The 19,757-nt window shown below is 39.8% G+C and overlaps 1 protein-coding gene across 10 annotated transcripts in view; it reads right to left on the bottom strand.

Annotated features, from left to right (window-relative positions):
- The window catches only part of SGMS1 (sphingomyelin synthase 1), a 310,846-nt gene that overhangs the window by 52,381 nt on the left and 238,708 nt on the right, over positions 1-19,757 (bottom strand). Inside the window, 1 exon segment of one of the 10 annotated variants that reach the window (NM_001097438.2) lies at positions 17,160-17,239. The exons of the other annotated variants lie outside the window; for them this stretch is intronic. The gene's annotated coding sequence lies outside the window, so the exon portion shown is untranslated. 10 annotated transcript variants of the gene reach the window in all.

A 19,757-nucleotide genomic window follows, 5' to 3' on the forward strand; every position in this document is an offset into this window, starting at 1 on the left:
AAAAGAACACAACTTCTTAATATAAGATAAAAAACCTTAACTCGAGTGAAGTTTTATTGTCACTGAGGATTAGAAATCTCCAGTAGCTGGGAAACCAAAGCTTTTTCATTTCAATGAGAAGAAAAAAAAAAAAAAAATCTACCAAATCTCTCCTAAATCTACACTTAGAAAAATATACTTAACTCACTGAGGTAAGAGGAGAGCTAATTTAAGGAAGATGACCCTGGGGACTATCACCATGTTTCAAAATTAGCAGCAACTGATAGGCCTGGAGAGAGGAAATCAAGTTCAAGTCTACAGTCCCAAAATAAATGCCTAATACTACTTTAATAATAGCTGGATAAGTTTAAACTATTTTCAGACTAGAGACCCTCTAAAGGGGTAAATTCTAAATTGATGACACCTTAAGGTACACCCTGTGGTCTTCGCCATGTTCTAGTTTTCCCCCATAAATTTGTCCCCTGACAGTCTCCTTTCCCTGGGCTCCTGGATTTCAGGGAAAGCAAGTGTTAATTAAGGTGTCTTTACCTTCACCTCCATACTCAAAAAAGATGCATTAAGCATTTTTTTCTGACAACAATTATACCAACTCTTAAAAATAAATATCCATCAACTCATCAGCTTTTCTCCCGTTACCACTGACCATGACTTCTTGGTTCTATCTATCTGATAATTTCCCAAACCTCCAGGGCCCACCTTCACCGAGCTCCTTTATCAACTGGCCAATGGTCAGTAGCACCAAAGCTCCACTGCACAGAAGGATGACGCTCACCCATCACACAGGTCAGCACTGAAGCACAGGCTCAGGTTGTTGACAAAGGGACTGCAGATCTAGCCTTGGACTAAGGTAGGATACCACCAGGGGGCAGCAGAAAGTCTATGAAATTATAGACTCATCACAGCACCTTAACCCCAAATTATGAAGGATTTTGGAGACAGAGATCTCTAATAGAGATCATGTGCCTAAGCAATACAACTAGGTATGGAATTACAGGGACTAGAACACCTTTTTTTTTCTTCCCCCTAATCCATAAATTGATGCTCCTTCCCTTATACCCATGACTCTAATGTGTATCTAGTGACTCCATAATGAGCAACACAGCCATTTCCACAGTTCTCCAGGCAAACATACGGCATATCTGAACTATCCTAAAGTCACTTAAACAAGACCATGTCTAGAGTGTAGGACCTCAAAGAAGTATAAAAGTCTACAATTAAAGAGCACACAGTTTATCAGAAGCACTAACCTTAGACAATCACTAAAATATTTATAATGGCTTGATATAAAAAATGTAAAAAGCTTTATTTTCTGGCTTCCAAAACTATAACTTAATGCAACAAAATTAGAATCTTGCAGCTAAATCAATGACGATAGCTGAACCATAAAAATATTATGTAAAATTACAGAAGTTGTAAAATTAGTTAACTTTTTTAAAAGGCATGATAAAATTAAAAGATCTGAACAAGGACAGTTAAGGCTAGTATGCATTAGATGAAATAAGTTCTTTACTCTTATAAAGCTTTGAACATGTATCACTGTTATATTGTACTAAATTAAGTTCAAAATGAGTCATATGTAAAGTGTTCTCTCAACTCAATGCAAGTTCACAGGCATTTATGAAATATCTAACATCGACCCACATGGGAAATCAGATAACCATAAAAAGACCAACCAAAATAACCCCATAAGTGAAATTAAAAGACAAAACTTTTTTTAACCTGTCACAGACTGCAAATATGAAGAGTTCTTAAAAATCAGTTAAGAGGGAGTTCCCTTCGTGGCTCAGCGGAAATGAACCCGACTAGTATATGAGGACTTGGGTTCAATCCCTGGCGTCATTCAGTGGGTTAAGGATCTGGCATTGCTGTGAGCTGTGGTTTAGGTTGCAGACATGTATCAGACACCGCACTGCTGTGGCTGTGGTGTAGGCGGGCAGCTACAGCTCTGATTCAACACTTAGCCTGGGTACTTCCTCATGCCTTGGGTACAGCCCTTAAAAAAAAAATCAGTTGGGAGTTCCCGTCGTGGCGAAGTGGTTAACGAATCCGACTGGGAACCATGAGGTTGCGGGTTCAGTCCCTGCCCTTGCTCAGTGGGTTAACAATCCGGCGTTGCCATGAGCTGTGGTGTAGGTTGCAGACGCGGCTCGGATCCCGCGTTGCTGTGGCTCTGGCGTAGGCCGGTGGCTATAGCTCCGATTCAACCCCTAGCCTGGGAACCTCCATATGCCTCGGGAGCGGCCCAAGAAATAGCAACAACAACAACAACAACGAAAAGACAAAAGACAAAAAAAAAATAAAATTAAAAAAAAAATCAGTTAAGAAGACTTTAAACAAAGATTACAAATAGGCCAATTACATACACACATGAGAAAAGGAGTCAAAACAGTCAATCTCACAAGTTAAGGAAAAAGAAAGATAAAATCAATAAGGTGCCATTCTTCAGCTATTGAGTTGAAAAAGAACCATCACTTAAAGAAAAAAAAAAAAGTAGTGTTATCAAGGGCCCAAGTTCTGCCAATTGTACCTCTGAAGTACATCCTGAGTCCATTTACTTCGCTCTACTTCAGGTACACACCATGGTTGAGCCAACCCCACATTTCATTTGAGTTACTACCACAGCCTCCTTGATGATGTTCCTGTACTTACTGTCCCACCCAAAGGCCAAGTGCATTCTCCATAGAATGTCAAAGAGAAGTTCTTAAATTGTGTGAGTCCCATCTCTGAAATCCTGCATTTTATCCCACTGCTCTCTGAATGATACCCACACTTAATTGTTACAGAGCTTAAAAGATATAACTTTGTATGGCCAAGTACCTCCACCATACAGAACTATGTCAACCGCACTAGTCTATGTGTAGTTCCTAATCACTTCAGGGCCTTTGAACAGGCTGTTACCACCACTCAGAATACTTTCATCCTATTCTCTCTTCACAGCTGGCTTCCATTCAGCTTTCAGGCCTCCACTCTTAGGTACCTCTCCACCAGCTCTTCCGTGGTCATCCTCTTTCCTACGTCATCTTACTTGTTGGTGTCTTTCTGCCCTACCAGAACAGAAGCTCCACGATGGACGGTCTCTTGTGTTTTTTCATGATTGTATGTATTTCATGTGCTCAGGATCTAGCACAGACTAGGCACTCAGTTTAAGTATCTGTTTCATGAATGAAAAAATGCTAGAGAAGGAAGGTAGTTAACTATATTTGATTCTAAGAACATGGGTCTTAAGCCCAGGCTCTTCAGTGTGAAGCAGACCAGACTACTCTAAATAAAACTCATTTATTCTCTTTAAAACTCCCACCCATAAGAAAAGAATAAATCCATTTTCCATTTCATCAAAAAATATTAAAAAATAAGTAATCACCTAAAAAGAAATTTAGCTAGGATGTTCAGATGGGAAAACTTTCTTTAATCATACTATTTTTTCCTTTTAGTCTCACTTTAGTAGGAGAAAAAAATAACATCGAGCCCTGTTGGCCTCTGTAGGAGCTTGATTTCTCAAACATATAAAAGGAATTGCTATCCAGTTGTTATGCCTAAAGAGAAGGCTCAGAGAGGTTCTTCACTTTTTATCCCTTGTAGAAGCAAATTAAGAGAAAATATAGGGTCAGTGCAATAACATGAAAACAAAAGTATTCGAACAAAATTTACACTTTTGTTATGTTCACAAAAATGAATTAAAGTAAAAATATTTTTGGGGGGAGTTCCCATCATGGAGCAGCAAAAACAAACCCGACTAGGAACCATGAGGTTGTGGGTTCGATCCCTGGCCTTGCTCAGTGGGTTAAAAATCTGGTGTTGCCATGAGCTGTGGTGTAGGTCACAGACGTGGTTTGGATCTGTGTTGCTATGGCTCTGGCGTAGGACGTCAGCTACAGCTCTGATTAGACCCCTAGCCTGGGAACCTCCATATGCCCTTGGTATAACCCTAAAAAAAAGGACAGAAGACAAAAAAATAAATTTTTTTTTTCAAATTATATACACAGCCATTTTCTATCTGAAATTAAGCCCATACTTACTTCAAAGTTACCAAAATCCTCCTCAGGAGTACATTTAATCAGATTTTTAAGAGTGTCACAGTAGGAGAAAGAGCCTAACTATGAGACTTTACAGATATTTCTCAACAGCTTCTGATGGTACTATAACTCCCAGGTCCTTTACAGATGAGTTGTTCATTAACTGGCATTAACAGTTGAGACACTGATTGGAATAATAAGACAGGCACACCTGAGTGATGCAGCCTCAAGATGGAATGTCCCTAATTATTCACTACTTAATAGGCCTTGGCCACTAAAACAGAACTGTAAGTATCACTGTCCAGAATTGTGTTTCTTAATGTGCAGAACATATAGTGTTCATTTATTCAAAATTCTGTATGCATTTAACACCTAAACTATTTGATAAAGTGTCAGTTTCACATACAAGGAGAACATTATGTTATCACAACCTGAAAAGGTGGCATAGCTCATTAAAATTTCAAAATCTTGTCAAATGATCTAAAGATGTAAACTATTGAGAACAAATAATTTAACTTTCAAATGTCACAAGATATTTCAGCATAAAAGAGAAAACAGGGAGCAAGAAAAAACATGGATTTATTTTGGAAAAGAACAAACCCACCAGTTCTGAAGATCAAAACTGGAAAAATGACTAAGAACAATTATGTACTACATCTGGGGGAAAAGAATTTCTTGATGTCTCAATGAGGGGGGAGGGATAAAATTTAGCATCCAAAATACCGGAAATGGCTTTCCAAATTACTTCTGAAAACCACATTCTTACCATAAGGTAACAGTAGCAGTCTCGTGGGTGTCTGTTCCATATATGATCATGTTCAAGACGTATGCTAGAGGAATCAATCTATACACATAATAAAAGATTCTCATATCTAAAATAAGTTCTTTTAGTCTGGAGCTAAGTATATATTATAGAGATACTGTTCATTAAAGGAACTTGATGATCAGCATTCAGAGAGTAGATTACCAAAGCACCCTGGCAAGGCGATAAGCACATCAACTTAGCTGAAGACACAGCTCAAATTTATCTTCTATTTATATTCCTAATGAGCTTTTCTTTTTGGCATAAACAGAGCCAGCCCTAAAAAGCTAAGGACTGAAAATTACACAGATTTATAAAAGCCAAATCACTGAATCCAAAAAAACCCAACATTTATTAAGCATCTATTATGCATAAAGCCTGTCCCAGGCATTCTGTGAGACAGGGACGTATACACCATGGCTCCTGCCTAACTAGGTTAAAAGTGTCCAAAAGCCAAATTCCTACTCCTCTCCTAACCTACTCCTCTTGCATGCCTTCTTCAGCTTAGTGAATTGCAATTCCAACCATATGCTCTGGCAAAGACTCTTTGCTGGCACACTCTCTCTGCCCCATCCAATCTATTATTGGAGCCAATCCCATTAGGCACAAGACCCATAAAACTCAAAGAGGTATTCGTGTACTAATTGGAAACTTTTATTCAGAAACATTCCACACTTGAGTAAAAATAAATAGTCAGGCCTAAAACCTTAAAGGGACTACTATAACACCTAGCACAGAATAGACTCTTAATAAATATTTGTAGAATAAATGAATGAGTAGAAGTATTCATTACTAGTGTCTAGCATGTCAAAGCACTTACTCGTTACCTAACTGAAGTATAGTTGATTTAGAATGTTATGTTAGTTTCCAATGTATAGCAAAGTGACTCAGTGTATGTATATATACACACACAGATATGTATGTATATATATTTTTCATATTCTTTTCCATTATGGTTTATTACAAGATACTGAATATAGCTCCCTAAGTATACAGAAGGTCCTTTTTTTTAAAAAAATGTTTTATCTATAATAGTTTGTACCTGCTAATCCCCAAATCTTAATTTCTCCTTCCCCAACCTTTCCCTTTTGGTAACCATGTTTATCTTCTACATCTGTGGGTCTGTTTCTGTTTTGTACATAATTTCATTTGTATTATATTTTAGATTCCACATATAAGTGATATATGATATTTGTCTTTCTGTCTTACTTATTTCACTTAGTATGATAATCTCTATGTTGCTGCAGATAGCATTATTTCATTCTTTTTCTGGTTGAGTAGTATTCCATTGTATATATACCACATCTTCTTTATCCATTCATCTGTTGATGGAATTTAGGTTGTTTCCATGTCTTAACTATAATAAATAATGCCTAAGCACGTATTCTTAATTAATACTCTTAATCAGTTCCCACCTAATGGCTATTATTCATCATCAAGGAACATCAAACCAGAGTCCATAAAGATGGCCGAATGACACACTGAATGTGGAGTTACTTTATTATTCCAATCAAGGAGGACTTTTGCTTCTAAAACTCATTATTGTATTGCGCACCTACTGTTAAAGCACTATGTGTCCCTGACAGTGATAATTCACAATCCAGGTAGGGTAGTACAGAGAACACATTAAGCAAGGTAGGCTCTAGGGAACAAAAAGTGCCAAAACTGTGAAATAGGAGGTAAGTACAAATACCATATGCTATGATTCAACAAAGGCAAAACCGATTTGATAAAAATTAAGTAATTTTAATTTAATTTGCTTAATTTTTATCTGCCTCAGCCTTTATGTAAGGTGAGGTGACATTACTTATCAAAATCTGTAACATACTTTATTCCATTTCTAAGGAAGTTACTTACAGAAAATATTAATAAATGAGTCAAGATATATGTTCAAAAATGTTCACTGCAGCCCTGTTTATATAGCAGAATTTCCGAAAGCATCTGAACAGCCTTCATTGTAGTTTAGATAAATCAGTGTCATACCTCCTCATAAGAGAATACCATATGGTCATTTCAAAGAACGAGGTGTATGCAAGACTGAGGTTTTACCTGTAGATACCAATGTGTCTGTGATAGAGAAATACATACTATTTTTATTTTAAAATGTGTATATTTCAAGACAGCCTCCGTGGCATAGCTGACTAAAGTGCCTGTGTAGTAAAAAGCATATATTTTGCTGTATATGTGTGCATATGTATGTATAAGCATAAAAAGCCTGGAAATATGCACGACATAAAGGCTGTGGGGAAACAAGGAAAAATGGAGTGGGTGAGGGAATTTCACTTATTTACACATGATGTATATACAATAACTATGTATTGGTCTGCACTAAGAAGAAAAATGATTAAAGAAAGAGCAAGAGGAAAAGAAGAAAGAGAAGGAAGAGGAAGGGAAGAAAGATTGGCAAAGAATTCTTAAGTCCAAAGTAACATGTCTTTTAAAATATAAATGGCCATCTAGGAACAGCTGCTCAAGCCAGGCAGTCATGAAATTCACCTTCTCTGGCAGTGTATCTTCTTGGGATTTCTACCTTCTTTTTTTTTTTTTCCGGCTATTTCTTGGGCCACTCCCGCGGCATATGGAGGTTCCCAGGCTAGGGGTTGAATCGGAGCTGTAGCCACCGGCCTACGCAAGAGCCACAGCAACACAGGATCCGAGCCGTGTCTGCAACCTACACCACAGCTTACAGCAATGCCGGATCGCCACGACGGGAACTCCTTTTTTTTTTTTTTTTTTTTTTTTTTTTTTAAGCTATTTTCTACCTTCTTTAAAAACCCATGTTGCTTGGGATGTGCCCCAACCTTGCTGGTCGTGGCAGTTCTGGTAAGAATAAAGGTAAAGAAAAACAAGGGAACGGAGAGCAGCTCCTCCCTCCCCTCCAAAGCCCCTGCAGGCAGAGCATTCAGTCCTAAAGCTGGGCCCATGACTCTTCCTAAACCCTGGCGCTTGCTTAAGTGACCAAATTCACAGCAGACTCACTCAGCCTGGGCATTCCTCAGAAAGACCCACTAACCAAGACCTACCTGGTCACCAAACTAAACATTTATCTTTCTATCCAGGATCTGAATAAATAAAGAGACAGCGTCCTAGAATGTAGACTTTTAAAAAATCCTTTCTCTCATTCTGATGTTGCAAATAATAAAAACATGACCAGCAGAGGAACACAATCATAGAGATGGGGCCACTCAGGTCCTAGAGCACATCCCTGTAGAAAGAAGCAGAGACTTTCTCAGTTTCTCCAGGTCCTTGAGCTCCTCACCAGCCCATTAGCAGAATCCATACAGATATCTCCAGGTCATTGCCTGCCTGGCTTCACCTGCTGCCAGAGGCTACAGTGCTGGGATGGGTGGTCTGCTCAAAGACCATCCAGAATCTGTTTCCCAAATGTGACTTATATGTACTCCAATTTATCAGCTCCCTAAACTACCTGTGCTATTATTTCATAGTCTTCTTCAAATTGACTCCCTCTGCCTCCTTTTTAAAAAATGGCATTAGAGTTCCCGCTGTGGCTCAGTGGAAACGAATCTGACTAGGAACTATGAGGTTGCAAGTTTGATCCCTGGCCTTGCTCAGTGGGTTAAGGATCTGGCACGGCCGTGCACTGTGGTGTAGGTCACAGACGTGGCTCAGATCTGGCATTGCTGTGGCTCTGGCGTAGGCTGGTGGCAACAGCTCTGATTAGACCCCTAGCCTGGGAACCTCCATATGCCCAGGAGCAGCCCTAGAAAAAGGCAAAAAAGAAAAAAAGAAAGTGGTTAAGGATCCAGTGTTGTCACTGCTGTGGTGCAGTGGCCCAGGAACTTCCACATGTCACGCCCCCCCCCCCCCCACTTAAAAAGAACTGGGATTATAGTTAACTGAAATTTGACCTGTTGGTTTCAGTTGACCGGGGCGGAGGGGGGGGGAGAGGAATCCACATGTCCAAACAATAAGCAACTGTCTATATGAATCAGTACCTTTATAAGCAATTGCATGCAATTACAATTTATCTTCTTGAAAAATGTTCAAGGATATGGAAAAATGCATGTGGTATCTATATGGACAATTTTAAGCAAGTTTCTGTTCAGCACATGGAGGGCAGATCATGGTTTTGTGATCACTGTATCGCAGGCAGATTATATACGCAGAGAAAATAAGATTTTAGATCTACATACCAAGCTGATCACAGTCACTTATGGTGACGTAACAATTCTAATCTTCTTACAGTTCATAATTCATTATGATGAACACATTATTTTTCTAATCAATAAAAGGCTAAACAAAAATACACAAACAAATAGCCCTCCACCAATACACACACACACACACTCCCTCTCCCCACCTACCACCCTTGCTAAAAAAAACCCAGACACACCCAATGTCCTCTATTATCAACAGAAACCGAGGGGAGAGCCTGGCACACTGACAGACTAAATTTAGCAGACGGATCCAAGTTAAGAGTTCCTCTTAAAAGTACCCCTTGAAATAGCTGTGGTTTTATGAAAATAAACTTCCTAGGTCTGTCACTCTGGGCTTCATTTTATGAGCTTCTGGTTTTATCAAAAGGCCACAGGAATCACTATTAAAAATAGCACCACAGTATGTTGGCTGATGCAGTACCTTGGCAAAGAGAGACTTGTTTTCTGCATTTCTGTGAAATACCTAACACATGTAAATCAAAATAACAAAGGTAAAAGCAGGCTATTAACTTCAGGAATTATAATCAGCAATATAATAGATTCTTATTAAGAAAGAAGAAAAGAACTTCAAAAAAATGAATGCTTAAATCTCTTATTTGAAGGTATTTTATAAACTATAAAAGTATCTAATTCTTTACGCCCAAACTGTGGGTAAATTTACTGTATTCGTTTTGCAGGTGAGGACACGGAGGCTCAGAAAAGTAAGTGATCTTAAGTTGGATCTTCAGCACTAGGAATAGTGCTACAATTCTGTTACAGAAAAGAGCTGTCCAGAATTTATCATTAAGTTACTTACAATTGAACAGAGCCAAATGACTCATCTCCTTTTTTCTCTTAAAGTTCAAAAAGACTTCTATTATAATTAAATTTTTTCAAGCTTTTTAAAATTTATGGAGGATTTTTTTTCAAATTTGCATTCTTGTCTTTGACCTAAAGTTAAAAAAAAAATCTACAGTTTTTCAAAATATCAATCTTTTTTTTTTTTTTTGTCTTTTGTCTTTTTGTCTTTTGTTGTTGCTATTTCTTGGGCCGCTCCCGCGGCATATGGAGGTTCCCAGGCTAGGGGCTGAATCGGAGCTGTAGCCACTGGCCTACGCCAGAGCCACAGCAACGCGGGATCCGAGCCGCGTCTGCAACCTACACCACAGCTCATGGCAACGCCGGATCGTTAACCCACTGAGCAAGGGCAGGGACCGAACCTGCAACCTCATGGTTCCTAGTCGGATTCATTAACCACTTCGCCACGACGGGAACTCCCAAAATATCAATCTTTTAATAAGACAAAAAGATAGATAAAAGAAGAAAACTTTTCACATAAGACATCATAAGCTTCATTGTGCAACTGTGCCAATGGTATAAAGAAAGAAGAGAGCAAGAAGAGCGAGAAACGTGGTATTTATAATTTGGAGATGCAAGATATAGAAATTATTTGAAAAAAATCAGAATAGACTTACAATGAATAATCTTTATTTTTGTTGGTAAAAATTTATAAAACCTTGATATGGACTGATTCATGTGATTTTTTAAAAAAGCGCCTTAAATACAAAATTCTCTGTTAATACTGTTCCACAGACACACATACTATATATACATATACATATAATTTTATAATATTAAGGAAATACAAGCATTTCATTTTTTCAACAGGCACAAAGGTTTTTTGTTTTGTTTTCTCAGTATAAGGACTGTCTAATGGAAATGAAGTTTACTTCAGGGCTAATTTTGAACACATATATTTAAACATGAGGCAGTCAGAAGGCTAGGTTAAAATTCTTCTTCCTTCATGAATAATAACTACCATTTGTATGATCTTAGGTGAATTACCTAACATCTGAAATTCTTGTGGCCTTGTCTCTAAAATGAGAATAAATAATATCGATCTCAGATGGCTTACATTTTTTTCTTTTGAAATAATTTCAGATTTATAGAAAAGCTGCAAAAGAACAGAAAATTGAGGGATACCTTCACCCAGTTTCCCCTTTGTTAACAACTTGGATAATCAGAGCACAGTTATCAAAATCAGGAAATTAGCATTGTTCTAAGAGTATTAACCATAAATAAAACATATCTTGTTTGAATTTCACCAGTTTTGTCCCTGATGTCCTCTTTCTGTTCCCACAATCATTCAGTTATATCATATGTCTCCTTAATCTCCTCCAATATATAGCAGGGCTTCAATCTTTCCTTGCCTTTCATGAACGTGACACTTACTGAAGAATTAACAGTTATTCTGTAGAATGTCTCTCAGATGCATTCATGGTTAGATTGAGGTTATGCACTTTTGGCAAGAACACTCCAGAAGAGATGCTGTGTCCTGTTCAGCACACTCTCTTAAGAGTCACGCGAGGTCTAATTGTCTTATCACCGGTAACGCTAACCTTAATCTAAGCTTGTTTAAGTTGGTAACCTCAGAGAGCTGTTTTTGAGAGCAGTGGTTCTGGAATACAGATAAGTCTTCAACAAATGGCAGCTTTCTCTATGGTAAAGTCCAAACTAAGAACAGAAGTTTTGGAATCAAGTAGGCTTAGGTTCCAATGCCCATTTTACCAATTTCTGCCATACGGCCACAAACACAGTCTTTAATTTACACAAAAGGCATCCATGCTTGATTTCTAACATGTTAACCCCATGATGCAAGAGTCAATTCTCTGCTCTATGCTATGGAGGCTTCCTTTCATTTGTTCTCTCCGAGAAAATCCTTACCTTCTGGCTGCTGGGATCTTTGGCAGGGATTTTTAGGCCATGACATATGACACCAACATTTTTTTCCTGCAGCTTCCTCTAGTGTTATACTCGGGTGTAGACAGCTAGGAGGGCGATTCTAGAACATCTAATATATGGTAGTTAAAACATATTCCTCCTTTTAAAATATAAATCTAATCCTAAAGGAACCAGGACATAAAGTAAACTTAAAACTAATCCTGGGGAGGCAGTTCCCGTGGTGGTGCAGAGGAAACGAATCCGACTAGGAACCATGAGGTTGCGGCTGATCCCCGGCCCTGCTCAGTGTGTTAAGGATCCAGGGTTGCAGTGAGCTGTGGTATAGGTTGAAGATGTGGCTCAGACTTGGCATTGCTGTGGCTGTGCCTGGCAGCTTTAGCTCCGATTAGACCACTAGCTTGGAAACCTCCATATGCCTTGAGTGTGGCCCTAAAAAGCAAAAAAAAAAAAAAGAAACAAAAAACCAAAAAACACCAACAACTAATCTTGGGGGGGTCTGGATTTTAAAGACTTCTCCATCAAGTCATAAGAAGAATCATAAAACTAATTACTACACCACAGTCTTTGTGGCTTTAACCTCAGCTTTGGAAAGCCATGTCATTATTCATAGACATGGGAGAGTAATAACATGTACTGTACTGAATGTTACATTGTGTTACTTCATAGAGCTTAGATGCTGATTACAAAAGCATCAGAACATCATTAAGTGGTAAAGTAACTGGAAAATCAACATGTAACACAACAGCCTTCTACTAGTCACTACTATTACTAGTCATCCATGCCTTAGAGATCAGAAAGTTAACAGTCACCTGAGGTCTCTCAATGCCAAAGAACACAGTGTGTATAGTTCTCTGAACAAACCAATCTGCCAGATGGAGACTGATGCTCTGGCTTCCAGCCAGGAGGATGACCACTGGCTCAAGTGACCTCTAAATGACTCTGAAGAGTGTTGCATTTTCAGAGGGTGGTTTAAGCAGAGAAGGTCTTTTCTCAACACAATTCTGCCCCATGTGTGAGAAGGAAGGCCCATTATTCCCTTGCTTTCTTGCCTTCCTCCTCTGCCTTCTAGCTACCACTATTGAGAGTTTACTACGACCTAACCTTTACACTATATGCTCATTGAAATCAAGGCAATTCTGTGAAAAGGGTTAAGAATCCCTCCTTTAAAAAAAAAAAAAAAAAAAAAAAAAAAAAAAAAAAAAACTTGGTTAAAGTATAGTTGACTTACAATGTTGTGTCACACTTTCTGACGGACAGAATGTTCTGTCACAAGAACATGTTCCACCATGTTCTATCTTCCATCATGTTCTCTCACAAGAAACTGGATATAGTTCCCTGTGCTGTACAGCAGAGCCTCATTACTTATCCATTCGAAAATGCAATAATTTGTATCCACTAACCCCAAATTCCCAGCCCATTCCACTCCCCAAATCTAAAGGAAACAGATATTAAGATACAGGAAGCACAGAGGGCCCCAAAGGATCCCCCTTGACAGGCAAGGACTCAGGCCCAGAAGCGAGGTGAGGGGCCCAAGGTCACATGCTGGAGCGGGACGCCAAGCCTGTGTGCTCCACCACGAAGCAGTCTGCCTCCCACTGGCATGTTGTCACTTCCCTTTAAACCAAGAGGGAATGCTTGCAGAAGGTTCTGGAATGTGTTCTCAGTCCCTTAAAATGAGGTGCACGGTTATCACAAGCCCTGTTGCTGACAAGTTCTTTTCTCCTCCTTCCCTGAGGTCCCAGAAGCACACTTCTGGGTCAAACATACCACCAATGGGGAGACCCCAGGGGTCAAATATTCCACCCCTGGGGAGACCCCGGGGTCAAACATTCCACCACTGGGGAGACCCCAGGGCCAAATATTCCACCACTGGGGAGACCCCTGACTCACACAAGGCTCTCCATCTCCTCCGCCCCATGCTGGGGCTACATGTGCACTGCCCCAGCCTTGCTCCACTAGCTGGGAGACAGCAGGAGGTTTCCTGTGGAGCCTGACCCAAAGACACAGACTTCCTTCCAGTCTCTGAGTGCCTCTCACCTCAGGGCTCCTAACCCATGTACCACACAGACAGTTCCCAAACACAAGTCACATCTGTGAAGGTGTAGGCACATCAGGGGATGAATTACCTAGAGACGGAAGTTCCACAGTTTCACTTTTCCTCACCCACTCAGGCAAAGGCATGAAAACACTACTTAGGGATTCTGTCGGAGAGCTCGCTTCCCCAGGTCAAAAAGCTCCCCCACTACTCCTATCCCTACTCCTCAGGTCTCAAGGCTCAAGGAGCTATTGGAGGACCAACTATCTGATTTATATGTATTTGCATGAACTTAGTTACATTTCTTTCTTTCAACAGGAACTTTCCCTCCTTATTATAAAAGCAGTGCATTCTCCTTATAAAAGATTCAAATGATACAGAAGTACATTCAATTAAGAGGAAGGGAGGGAGGGAAAGAGGACAGGTGGGCAATCGGGCTTTCTCAACTCCATCCTTCAGAGAAACTAGTGCTAATAGTTGGATGTACAGTCTTCAAGACTTTAAAAAATATATAAAATAAAATAAAAACCGCAAATCTGGGAGTTCCCATTGTGGCTCAGCAGAAATGAGTCTGACTAGTATCCATGAGGATGTGGGTTTGATCCCTGGCCCAAGAACTTCCATATGCTATGGGTACAGCCATTAAAAAAAAAAAAAAATCTAATCTAATTGTTAAAGGAAAAAAGGAAGGTAGCAGGTAGCAGATTTACATGTATTGCATAATACCATCTGTCTAAAAGAGAGGGAGGGAGCTATACACATATTTGCTAATATGTACATAAAATATCACTCGAAGGCTTCAAAATAAATAATAAGAACCGACTGACTCCAGGGAATGGACCTGGGTGGCAAGGATAAGAAATATACTTGTCACTATACATCCTTCCTTATCATTTGAACTTGGAACCACGTGGATGCACTATTTCTTCAAAACATTAACAGAGTTAAATATGAAATAGAGAAAATGGATTGAGGAAAAGTCTAAAACAGTCCCTAGCATAGAGCAGGCACTCAATGGACCTTGCAGAATAAATGGAACAAAATCAGTCTATCACTTTCCACATAATACAAATTACTCTCCTCACAGAGCACATGCTGTTCTAGGTCATGTATCATATCTAACGACAGCAAAACAAAACACTTGACTGCTAACAAGGAAAGGTTACCATGATTGGTCCTTCCAAGAGAAATGGTATGAACTGAGAGTGAAAGAAGATTCTAGATTCATCTAGGAACTGGCAAAGATATCAGCTCTCATTCTGAACATTTTCACCCCAGACTCCTGTGAGCAGCAAGAGGGTAAACGTGGCCAACCCCAGTCTGGGGGCACAGACTCTATAATCAGAGAGAGAAGTTGTTTATGTTTATTTAACCTTAAAATTACATGTAAATTCTGTGTTTTGCCCCATAATATAACAATGGCTATCTTCATACAAAAACTACTGTCTTTGCCCAAATCTTCCCGAAGTGTGTGTTCATCACGTTACTTCCACCTCTGGACCTCGCATTTGGGGGATTTCAGGCACCCCAATTAAACTGGATTCTGGCTGAATCTTTAAATTTTACATAAACTAGGGTTATCCAGCAAGTGCTATACGCAAGGGCATATGGGAAATACTGGCAAAGCTGAGGCCAACCTGTGAGGGCAGCTTCTCAGCGGGAACCTGAGATTTGACCGACAGTCCTCTGTGTCTCTTTCTCCCCACATCTACCATTATGCACACAGTCACCACCAGCTCCCACAAATAACAGCCCTCTGGAGGCTCATGCCCCTTCATAGAACCACTCTTTTGTAGCCCCTCACCTTAACAGATGAACTGAGACTAGCTAGGCCCACAAAACCCAAAAGCTCTAACATGCCTTCTATCTCATTAGACTTTGTATGAAGCTTTTTGTTTTTAATAAACAAAACTGTTTCTAAGCACTTTAGTAATTATTTTGGCACGTCCTTTGCATATTGGTTAATGCACTAATTGCAGGCCTGTGTGCTTCATTCATTTGATAAAACCAGAACCGAGGTATGACAACATTTGGTTAACCCACCATCTTGATGAATGTAATTTTTGAAAACAGTACGTACTGTTCAACAGCTTCCATGATAACACATTTCCCCGATTTTAGCTGGCTTTCTCTTCATTTTTTCAAAGCAGCTTCGTATGAAAATTGGATTAACCTGGCTTATACAAAGAATTCCTCGACTAATAAACAATGGTTAAAAGATCAGCACTGAAATTATGTTCAACTCTCACTCAAGACATTTGGTACTTTGTATGTGTGTGATGTCCGTAAATCCAATGCATAAATCATGTTTTATGAAATGCACCTGAAGGAGGCAAGACACTTCAGCAGGAAACCAATTTTAACTGATGGAAGAAAGTATTTCTGGGAGAAACAAGTACACACATTTTTAGACTGCAACTATAAAAATTTCCTGCATAAAAGCATCAACTATGAAGACTCACTCCATTTCCTCAGGGAATTTAAGCCAATAGAATGTTCCCTGTCTAGATTATTTTAAGAGGGGCTGGGAAATTTGGGGCTTGCACAAATTCCTATGGAGGTGAAGGAATGTCCGAACAATTCCTCTGTTGGGTCAAATATCTCTAGTTTCCAGGAAAAGACTTCAGACATCTTAGGCTCACATGAATTCCCCCCCGTCACAAAAGTAACCAGCACAAGAAGGTGATGGTCACAGTCTGGTCTGGGACAACAGTGGACAGAGGTGGAAATCAATGTCACAGGGGAACCAAGGGGATGTCAGGAATCAGACGGCTCCAAGAGGGTGGTGCCTGCTGTCCTGGCCTGCCTTGGAACAGGATCCAATAAGAGTACCATCCACCCCAGGCATCTTCAAGACCTTCCCCAAGGGGGTGTGAATTTCCCAAACATCTGACACAACGATGTTCACATATAAAGGAAAAGGCACGTTTCAATTGCACAATGCCTTCTAAAGCAACTCAAAAACCTTCCCAACAGAAAGACTTCTAGGCTAAGAAACATAAAACCTAAAGCTGAGTCACTGACTACTTCCTTTTTTCTTCCAACTGCTCCTTTGACTTAATTGGGCAGAAATTCAGTATCTTTCCCTCACTCACAATGCTACTGTAGGACTTGAATATGAAAGACACCTTTAAAAAGCATGAAATGCTGCACAGATTATTATAGTACCCAAAGGATGGCAAATGTATAAATGATTAAATTCCAATATCAACAGTTTTCTGTCTAGGTAACTACAGAAATAAAACAGGATCAAGACACAATCCTTTCATCTTATTCAAAGCTATGGTTTCTGAGTGAGTCTAAAAAATAACACAAATCATTATGACTTAGATTTAGGTCTACTTCTAAACATAACATCACACAATAAAGACTTTCACCTGGCTCTACAGCTGGGGAGGCAGCAGTCATACCTCTAGTCTACTAGTAAGTGGACCAGCAGGGCTGTCCTCCTCAGAATCCCTGGAGATAGGCCATCATGCACTGTGCAGAGGACGATGCTTTGAGAAGAGTGCACCTTTATAACACCACCAGGGCACAGTCCAAGAGTTATTTCAGTAACAAGAGGAGGAAAAGTCAACAGACAAAAAGTAAATAATCGAATAACAAACATCAGAACAAAGTATTGGGAGGGGAATGGTCTGATGTCTGAGATCTGCTTTGGCCCCTCTCTCCCTCCCCTGACCCTGAACAAAGTAGGGCAGAGGGAAAGAAAGAACAAGACTTACAGAGAGCTGATGGTTATTAATGCTGTGTGAGCTACTAGGCACTCCACATTTTCAAAAATGCTCATTATACAATGTTTGTTGGGTGTTCCCATCATGGCTCAGTAGAAATGAATCTGACTGGTAACGACGAGGATACAGGTTTGAACCCTGGCCTCACTCAGAGGGTTAAGGATCTGGCATTACCATGAGCGGTGGTGTAGGTTGCAGATGCAGCTCAGATCTGGCGTGGCTGTGCTTGTGGCATAGGCCAGAAGCTGTAGCTCAGATTAGAGCCCTAGCCTAGGAACTTCCATATGCCATGGGTGGGACCCAAAAAAGCAAAATAAATAAATAAATAAATAAATAAAATGTTTGTTAATCCTTAATTTAGTACAAACCCAATTTTTGTTTTGAAAATTACACATGAGCACACACACAAACATAAGGCACATAGAAAAAAGAAGTGAAAATTAAAAAACACGAAAAAATTTCTCTTGGGTGATGGGATGAAATACACCACTACCAACCAGTCCTCATAGGAAAGAGAAGTTCTTTCCACTGAGCCTCATGCATTCATCAATATTTACTAGAGCTACCACCACTTAATTGTTTTAGAGTTTTTTTAAGGTGTACTATATGGTGGGTTAATATACATATACATTGTGAAACCACCAGCCCTTTAATAACCTACCCATACATACAAAATTCCTTGAACAAGGTAAGGCCTGACCCTGAAAGTGTACCCCAATATGACCCACCCTACACCCCCACAGTCAGTGGGGCTTTTATCCATAGCTCTTTCCTTAAAGAACAAAAAGATTTCCAGTTTCTCTATGTTAAAACAACAACAATAACAACAACAACAACAAAACCGGTCAAGTCAACAACAGAAGAAGGGAAAAAAGGCAAAAAGATCCAACTCTAACACGAGAGGACACCTGACATCAGGTTGATGCTAAAACTCAAAAGAAGCCAAAACCACTGAATGCCATTTACTGGGAAGATACACAGTCAAGCTTTATTCTCTGTGTATATATGAGTGTGTGTTTACTATTTCCTCACTCGTACCACATTTCCTTTCTAGATCCAGAGGCAGACAAGAAAGTCAGGAAGTATCTGAGAAACTCCAGAAATGGCAGATAAGGAGGCAGGTCAGGCAATGCTACATTGTTCTAGAAATTCCATTTGATAAAGGCACTGAGCTCTGAGACCAATTATGAGGGATGGTTACAGAGACTGTAGGCCTTTTTGCTATCTCTCAACAAGAAAAAAAGATTCTCTGGGCAAACTGTTTTTTTTTTTTTTTTTTTTTTTTTTTTATTAGTATGGACATCTAAGATGCAGGAAACAAAAGCACTGGCTGAACAGTACAGCTTAAAAAGGTCTTGCAGGTGAGCTGATAAAGGTCCAAGCCCCAGAGCAAGGCGATTCTTCCCATCTTACACGTCCTGGGGACAGTGTGCTCAGTTCATCTTCCCGGAGCAGGGTACTCATTACCCAAATGTTCAGACTCCTGACCTTTGCCACCTGAGTCATGTGTCCTATCTCTATAGGGACACACAACAGCAGGGGGAAACTGCCACGTAAGCCAATTCTCTGGGTTGAAGGGAAAAATTATTTACATTCTGTCCTCATACCTTTCCTCTCCGGACTTTTAAAAAGCTGATCAGATCTTATCTTACGGATAATGGGAATCTTATGATGTTTCCCACTTTGCTGTGCCTACCAGGAATCACTGAGCCAAATGAGACCGCAAGCCAGTCTACAGTAGACTGAACCTACAGAGTCGGTGCTCATCATCTAAAGGGTCTAGCGTGTGTTACATGGATCCCAAATCAAAATGTTCACCGCCAGCCGCAGGAATGCCTAATTCAACAAAGACGAGAGTCAGAGACGGTAACAAGGATGATGGCATAACACTGGTTTTCCCCTGGCGCTTCAGATGCGTTCTGTACCACATTTTGAGACACGTGACAGGGCAGAATGGGCCCAAACTTGATCAAGAGCCACAAAGAAACTCCTCTTGCCACTCAGTTACCCACAACTTTGCATAGTATGTGACTCTTCTCAGAGGGTGTGGTCTTTAAATAGGTCTGGAAAATTCTGGTGCCAGGCACTAAGCCATGGAAATCAAAGTAAAAATCTGTTTATTTGAAGTAAACATGCCACAGCAGAAAACGTGAAGTTTTTCTTAGAGCTGCCCATGCATTTCAAGTCAGAGCTAACTTAATTTGGGAATCAGGAAAGCAAGACAAGTTTGACCCCATTGTTCAGGCTTATTGGATCTAAAGTTGTTTTTTTTCC

This window comes from Sus scrofa, chromosome 14, assembly GCF_000003025.6.
Source record: "Sus scrofa isolate TJ Tabasco breed Duroc chromosome 14, Sscrofa11.1, whole genome shotgun sequence".
NCBI lineage: Eukaryota > Metazoa > Chordata > Mammalia > Artiodactyla > Suidae > Sus > Sus scrofa.